Source organism: Protopterus annectens, chromosome 1.part0, assembly GCF_019279795.1.
Source record: "Protopterus annectens isolate FY-2018-M chromosome 1.part0, PAN1.0, whole genome shotgun sequence".
In the NCBI taxonomy this organism is placed as follows: domain Eukaryota; kingdom Metazoa; phylum Chordata; order Ceratodontiformes; family Protopteridae; genus Protopterus; species Protopterus annectens.
The window spans coordinates 9,249,262-9,257,007 of NC_056725.1; the positions used below are offsets into that span (position 1 = coordinate 9,249,262).

Genomic DNA, 7,746 nt, shown 5'->3' on the forward strand with positions numbered 1-7,746 from the left:
TAGGGGTTGAAAAACAGACTCCGATGGCAGACAGAATCTTTCCATCCTGTTCACACCTGGTCAGAGTTTCCTTAACTTTGGGCCTGAAAAGGGATGAGTCATCAAAAGAGGTGTTGACAAAGGATGACTTAAAGGGCTCCATGAAGGAACACAAGCGCATCCAGGAATGTCTCCTGAGAGCAATTCCTGTACCTGCTGCCCTACTCGTTCAATCAGCTGCATATGAGATGAGACGCATGGATGAATTCACTATGGAACTGAGGGTAGCAAGCTGGGAGGCAACTTTGTCTGAAGCTCCTACAGCTACTGTACACTGAAGAGTACCTCCAAGCTCTTTTAGGAGGTCTCTTTGTAGTCTCGTAAAATGAGTGAGATAGTTCAGTAGATGCATAGCAAAAGTCACTGAACTGTATGTGCACTTCCCATATCTATCCATGATACTAGAATCTCTGTTAGGAGGATGGATAGAGGAAGAAATTTTTGATATCTCCTTTTTGATGGCTGCCGCCACCACCATGGCATCAACTGGCACTCCCTTGGTGAGGAACGACTTATCCTGGGGTGCAGAAATAAATTTGTTAGGCCTCCTAGGGACAGGCTCTATGGTGTCCAGAGACTCCCATGCCCTTCGTGAGACCAGCTCCATGAGCTCATCGAAGGGCGGAGACACCCAAGAGGTGGAGAGTTGAGACCCGGAAGCCTTCAGGAAAACTGACTCGTCTTCAGTAGGGTTGGTGGACTTCCAGCCACTCCTCTGCTAAGGATTTCTAATATCTCAGCAAATGAGATATCCTCAGAGGGGGACCCTTCTGATTCATCCAAGTTGGTATCGGATGTGAGAGACTCCTGTAGGGAGTCTAGGTGCTTCCTCTTACAGATTCTCTTCCTGGAAACCTCATCAGTGAGAATTTCTGGTGAGGTCTCAGAAGAGCAGGGGCCACCCAATGGGGCTTCCTGAGACTCAGGGTCTCTATGCTTAGAAAGGATCTATGAAGCAGAAGTTGACACAGGTGCTTTTGGGGAGGAGGCAGTTGGACCGGAAGTTGTAGATGTCTTTGGAGACATCACTCTACTCATGGCTTCGAAGGCACCTCTGCTTCAATGTGAAGGGACCACTGGATCCGAAGAAACCACCAATCCCCTTGGCACCAGCACAGTGGGCTCTGAACCAGAAGTAGGAGCTGAACTCATCTGAGCCGAGGCCCCGAGAGGCGAAGTCAGAACTGACATGTCGGTCAGACTATTCTAAAGAAATAAAAAAGCAACAAACAAACCAAATAAAGAAAAACACCGGCAGGAAGTGTCCCAAGGAGCACCAGACACTAAGTGCTGAATTAAAACAGTACTTTATTGCTGATTAAATCCAGTAAAAATCAGTGAGTGCTTTCGTTAAAACAATGTTAACTTCATCAGCCCTGACATTGTTTTAACGAAAGCACTCACCAATTTTACTGGATTTAATCAGCAATAAAGTACTGTTTTTATTCAGCACTTAGTGTCTGGTGCTCCTTGGGACCCTTCCTGCCAGTGTTTTTCTTTATTTGGTCTGTCTATCCTCTCCGGACCCAACAGGAGAGTGCCGGCTCTTAGACTCCTCAACAGGCACCGAGGACGTTCGAGTAAATAGAACCAATGGCACTGGAACAGGCATCAGCCCCAAAGGCTCAACAATCATCAGATCTTTCTCTTCTGACTCAGAAGGTCCGGTATGGCTTGGAGGAGGAAAAGAAGTCGATGGCATTACAGTTTTAGGCTCAGAAACCACCTGGGTCAGAGCCGACAAAAGTTTAGCGAACACTGGTGCCTGTAGCAACTTCTGCACCACATGATCCATATCCAAATCTGACAGGCTGATCGAGGACCGAGATGAATGGATGGATGGAGGCACTGACTGCAGAATAGGTGACTTTAGAACTTCAGACACCGGTTCCAGGACTAGGGACCGGCTCCGAAAAGACAAGATGCTCAGCTCCGAGGGCTGTGGAGCCGACGTCGACTCTTTCTTAGATTTTTTTCCTTCCAAAGAAGAAGCCTTAGAAGACTTTGAAGACCTACTAGATTACACCCTGTTCACTCAAAGCTTCCTGAAAAGACAGTTTCAAAAGTCCTCTATCTATAAGTTTTCTTTTTCTTTCCTGAAGAACTCTGGATGAAAAAGAATGGCAAATGGAGCAGCTTTCTTGTAAGTGCAAAGCTCCAAGACAATACACACAGTTAACGTGACTATCTGTCACAGACATCTTCATTCCACATTTAGGACAATTTTTAAATCCTGACTTGGGATGCTTATCCTTATCCTGGTCAGCCATAATCAAGTATACAGTATCCAACAAAAAATATATACTGTATTTTAAAGAGATCAGCCACACCCAAACAATGGCAAAGTTAAACTAGTAAATCTAAATTAGCTAAATAATTCCTAAATAACAAATGGGCTGAATAACAATAAACTGACTAAACTGTCACTATTCAAAAAACACACTCACACACACTAACTACTTATTTAACTACAAGCTATATAATATTGTAAATGCACACCAAAGGGAAAGGGAATATTAAAGGCCTATAGAAAAAACGAAGGCCAAAAGGAGAAGAAAATATCTACTGACAAGCTCTAAAAGCTATAACTATTCAAGACTATTCAAGACTAAATCTAAATGTATTTAGAAATAATTTTTAAAGATATTATCTGAAAAAGAATTATACTGGCCCGAGCTGTGCAAGGAACCTCCGATCTATTGTAGCTGCAAACTAGATCTGAGGTAACTCAAGGTGCATCATGGGATAGGGACTTGGCCTCGAGCTGTCTGAAGACCTTGAGCTTTGTAGTAGGCTGACTCAGAGCTGAGGATCAGCTCCAAACCCATCTGTAAGAATGAATGGCAAGATAGAACTTCACATTATATGTTTTAATACCATGTGGATAAACAGCTGAAATAGCACTGCATGTACATCATACATGCAATGGCATTTCTGCATGTTTTCTTTATTTTTATTAAGCAAAACAGACATTGAAATTTGATAATATATCATTTTAATTTTTAGAGCTAACCAACTTATTTACTTAGCTGATTACTTATTTATTATTTTTCATTCATGTATTTGAAATATATACAGTGGTGTTAATTGTAACAGTGTACTCTTATTTTTTATAAAGCACAGGAATGGAGTTCAGAATAGGGAAGTTACGTTTCTTTCTTGCTGTGATGTACAGCTGTTTGGTGGCATCTACAAGCTTCTCAGTCTACAGGCACCCCACTGAATGTGGCAACACAATCACAACGCTTTTGCAAAAGTGCACTTTGTAACACTGTAAGTAAGGGTGGTTACTAAGGTCATTCCTAGACCAGGACTGGCAGGGTATACAAAAGAGGCACCAGACATGCAACAATTTGGAGGAGAGAGGACATTTTCTATGAACTTCACCCCAGGAAACAATCTGCCTAGTAACTGCCTTGTTGGCTATCATAATTAAAGGGGATTCTCTTATCAAAGTAGCAAAAAGGACAATTTTGATTTCAAGAGAAAAAACTGCTCAGACAGTATTCTATTGCCGAAAGAAGAGTTGTTGAAAAGATTTACCTTTCTGCTGAAAATTTGATTCTGTAATCTGCAGGGAGAAATACAATGGATTTGCTGTTGATAATTCTCTGTAACCACACTGATCTGTGTTTCAGTGCAATTCCTCAATTATTGATGGGAAATACCAGGTTTATCTCCTCATTGGAGTACAATTTACTTTGATGGGAGATAAAACCTTGCTACTGTAAAAATAAAAAATATATAATATGACCAGATTAACCAGAATTGCGTCTTACTTACCAACATATGCAAGTAGCAACTGCTTCAAGAACTGCTAGACACTTATTTTAAGGCACTAAATGTAAATGAAACACTATAGGCAGACAGACTGAACAGAATCCAGTGAAAGGGAGTAAGTAAACCTGTTGAGATACATCTGAAAAGAAGTACTGCTACTCAAAACTGAGCAAGCTGTGCAACACTCAGAATATTTAGACATCACTAAATTCCAACTAATGAACAAACAAAAACAGATTACAATATATTAATGAAGAATTACCATGTAATTAAAGATTCAATTGAAATCTTAAACAGAAGTGCAAAAGCAATAAAGTGAACATTATTTTCATAATAACGATGTCATTTATAGGGACAACAGAAAGGGTGTAAGCTACGACTAATAGTGGGGACAGGAGCTGTATTGAAACTACATGCTTTCTTAAATAAAAAAAGAAAAACATCCAGGAAATGAAGAACTGCGCCGAAAAGGAAGGAAAGGCAAATATGTCACAAACAACTGAGAATAAAACAAGAAATAAGTACCAAAACATGGGGAAACGCGTAACTTTAAAGGTATCAAATTGTTAGGGACACAGGGACGTTATTAAAATTAAAAAGAAGAGCTGAGAGTCTTACCTCTCTGTATCCGTTTTCTCGTACTAGCCCCTCTTCGTTGATTAATCCATACTGCTACACGCGCGCGGCTCTGAGGATTTCCGCTGTGCTTTTTTCTGTTTAGATTACCTTTTTTTGTGACAGTGGGTGTATACGTGGACGCGCACGCGCGCCGCTAAATATAAAAACATCAAAGCCCAGAATCTTCCTACCGCTCTGCTAGCACGAGCTAAAAACCCCTTCCTACAGAGTAATCTCGAACTACAGCCCCTCGTCGAATAGCAGGGCTCGCAGTTTCAGCAGTGCGCTTTCACACTGGCAAAATATGTGCGCCTGAGCATCTTGAACCTCCAGCACGCGCTTTTCAGTACTGGAGCAGCAGACAGCGGCGACAGAATGAAGAGGAAAAAAAGTGGGGCAGAGGGATACCTACCGAGATTCCACAACGAACGATTTCCAGATACAGATGATGTAGATAGACATCCTCAGTGTTCCCAGGCCACTGCATCCCTCAGTCATTGGGCTGACAACAGACTGTTTTATTTGCAGTAGTTCAGCCCTATTGGATAACAGCGATCCCAGAGCTGTATCCACTGCAGATGCTGGCAAAAATTTAAGGCTGAAGCAGTAACGATTTCAAAATTTAAATATGCAATATTCTTGCAACAACATTTAAAACGGGTGGGATAATTAAATTCAATTAGAACATCATATTATCAGTGTAGTTTTAGTTATTTTTTAACCGAGTGGATGTCTGCGAGTATTTAGACCGTTTCTCCTTACAAAAAGCCTTTCACCTAAGGCACATTTTTAATAACTAAGTAGTGGGGAAGGCAAGGCAGCAGGTCTTCCCCATCGCTTGGTTAACTCTGAGTAATCTGATCGTTTCCTCCATTATGACAACTAGCATTACATCCAGATGACATTATGACAACTAGCATTACATTCAGATGGCTTTGTTTGGAGAACCTTGGAGTACATAATTTGAATTTCCACAGTATTGTTACACGTGTTTGTTGTGTACTATTGTTGACTTAGACGGTCATAAAGTTTTGGGAAACAAAATAAATGAATGCTGAGAATTACAGTATTTTTAATCAAACCCGTTATTATCTTAAGAAAAAGCTAATGATTTTGCCTGACCCACATATGTACACTGGTACCCCCAACTGTCCAGATTTCCGCAGAATGTTCAGATTTTTGCCTCATAGTTTTTGGTCTGCTCCTCATAACCTTTTTGGTGGGAGAGAATTAGTGAGGACTTAAGTCACTAAATAATGACATATATTTGAGTTTCAGACACCCTTCAGAAAATGCATGCTATCTCAAATCCTGTTATCCTAGCAACTTTATAAGTTTATAAGAGCAATATTTAAAATCTACCCCTATGTTTAGGCCTTTATCTCACCCCCACCCCCAATTGTTTTAAAGTTTTGTACAGATGCCTTGCGTTAATAGATTGAGAGGCAACATAAACTGGGAGAATTCCGTTATTATTATGTAAAATTATACACTTTTGTGGGACAGAAAACGTAAGCAATTAAGAAGACAAAATGCTTCGTATTTTAAATTATTAATAATTCTGTATCCTTCTTTAGAACTGCGGCTTCTTTTTCTTGCACATCGCACTAAAGTGCCAGGGGAGCACATGCACTCGATTCTAAAATATGATGTCTGGTGGTCTCTTTTTTCCTTGATAATCATCATGTTTTGCATTTCCAGTCTGCTTCAACATAAACTGCATTTAATATGTAACTTGTAATTCTTTACGCCGGTGATAGTTTCTGTGGAGGGTCTATGAAAAGACGTTCCACATTCACAATATTACATTAATTTATTTTTCATTCTCCAGTACCAACATGCGGTATTCATCAACAGTTAGTGGGCGCAGTGCTGAAAAGTAATTATGAGCCGGACGCCAGTGTATTAGAGGACACCACATGCACCCACCCACGCACCTCCTGGATGGGCAGTTTACCGAGAGCATCATCTTTTCGCAGAATGTTTTAGATTTCTGTCCTAATGTTTTTAATTTTCAGGCAACTCGGTAATATGAGTCAATCAATAATGCTAGATATTAAGAGTTTCAAACGTTTCATTGTTCAGAAAATATATGTTGATGCAACACCTGTTGTTCTATTCACTTTTAAGTGAATTGGAATAATACTAAATAACTGACCGATTTTGAGCATTTGCTCCAGTTATTTTTGTCTTGGGAGCAACCGGCAAAAACCTAAGCTGTCACGGGGAGGCCATGCAAGCACTTCCAGGCTGCAAAGCAAACGCCACTGAACCAGCCCGAATGCATCTGATTTTGCCTCAATAATTTCCTCCGCCCCTCCTAATACTTGGAGAAAAACTGGTGGATTTCAGTAAACGACGGATAGACTTTGTCTACAGCAGAAAATGCATGCTAATTAATGTCCTAATTCTATCAACTATCTAAATTAACAGTTCCAGTATTTAAAAAGTGGCTATAATTTGGGTCCTTTGTCGCTAAGGAAAAAAGTGCCATTTAAGAACGATCAGTCGTGATGATTTTAAATATGCAGCGGTGCGTATCATTTTCCTTGAGGCAGACTTTACTTATGTCAATTGTATACGCAGATGGGTTTTAAGGCTTTCTTGTGGTAGATTAAAGTAAAAAGCAAACATTTGCGGTAACAATTTGAATGTAATACTAAAATGTTGCAACACACAGATGGATCTCTTATTGTTACATCTGTTTAATCACATTGATGTAATGGGATCCTATCTCGCCTACCTTCATAACAGATGGGTTCAGAGCCGATGGACGGCCACTGTTTTATACTCTAGAACGAAGACTCTAATTGGCTGGGCTCCCCCTTATCCCAGAATGCACCACACCTGCTTCCCCAGATCTCCTTTGCCGCTTTTCAAGCAGGACGTGGTCTCTACTTGGCTGGAGCTAAGTGCTTTTATTAACCTTTTTTTGGTGTTTTGACAGGGGGTTTCTGTCAGAAAATTGACAAACAGCTGTTTTAACAGCTATATCAGCATGTGTGAGTCTGAGTGAATTTGATTTTCGCGCTTTTTCTGCTGTTTACTGGGCAAGGCCTGTTTAAGTTAGAGGGCCTTTGCCCTTGGTTGTGTGTGCTTGTGTTTTTTGTATAAGAGAATTTAAATTTTCTATATCTTCTGAGCTAAGCCCTTTTAAGTCAGAGGGCTTTGGCCCGTATTTGATCCACTTCTGTTTGTGTACTGTACTCTGTGGTCCTTTTGAGCTAAGGGTTGTTGCTCTACTTTTGAATTTGTGTCTTACTTTCATTATTTAACTAGTGTGATTATCTAGATGTCTAAGGAACAGAA

At 40.4% G+C, this 7,746-nt stretch overlaps 1 protein-coding gene across 2 annotated transcripts in view; it reads right to left on the reverse strand.

Annotated features, from left to right (window-relative positions):
- SLC8A2 (solute carrier family 8 member A2) overlaps positions 1-5,075 on the reverse strand; it is a 1,241,705-nt gene extending 1,236,630 nt beyond the window's left edge. The window contains exon 1 of one of the 2 annotated variants that reach the window (XM_044078494.1): positions 4,438-5,075. The gene's annotated coding sequence lies outside the window, so the exon portion shown is untranslated. The remainder of the gene's footprint in view (positions 1-4,437) is intronic. The other variant, XM_044078567.1, reaches the window with a different exon arrangement.
- Positions 5,076-7,746: the final 2,671 nt, after the last annotated feature.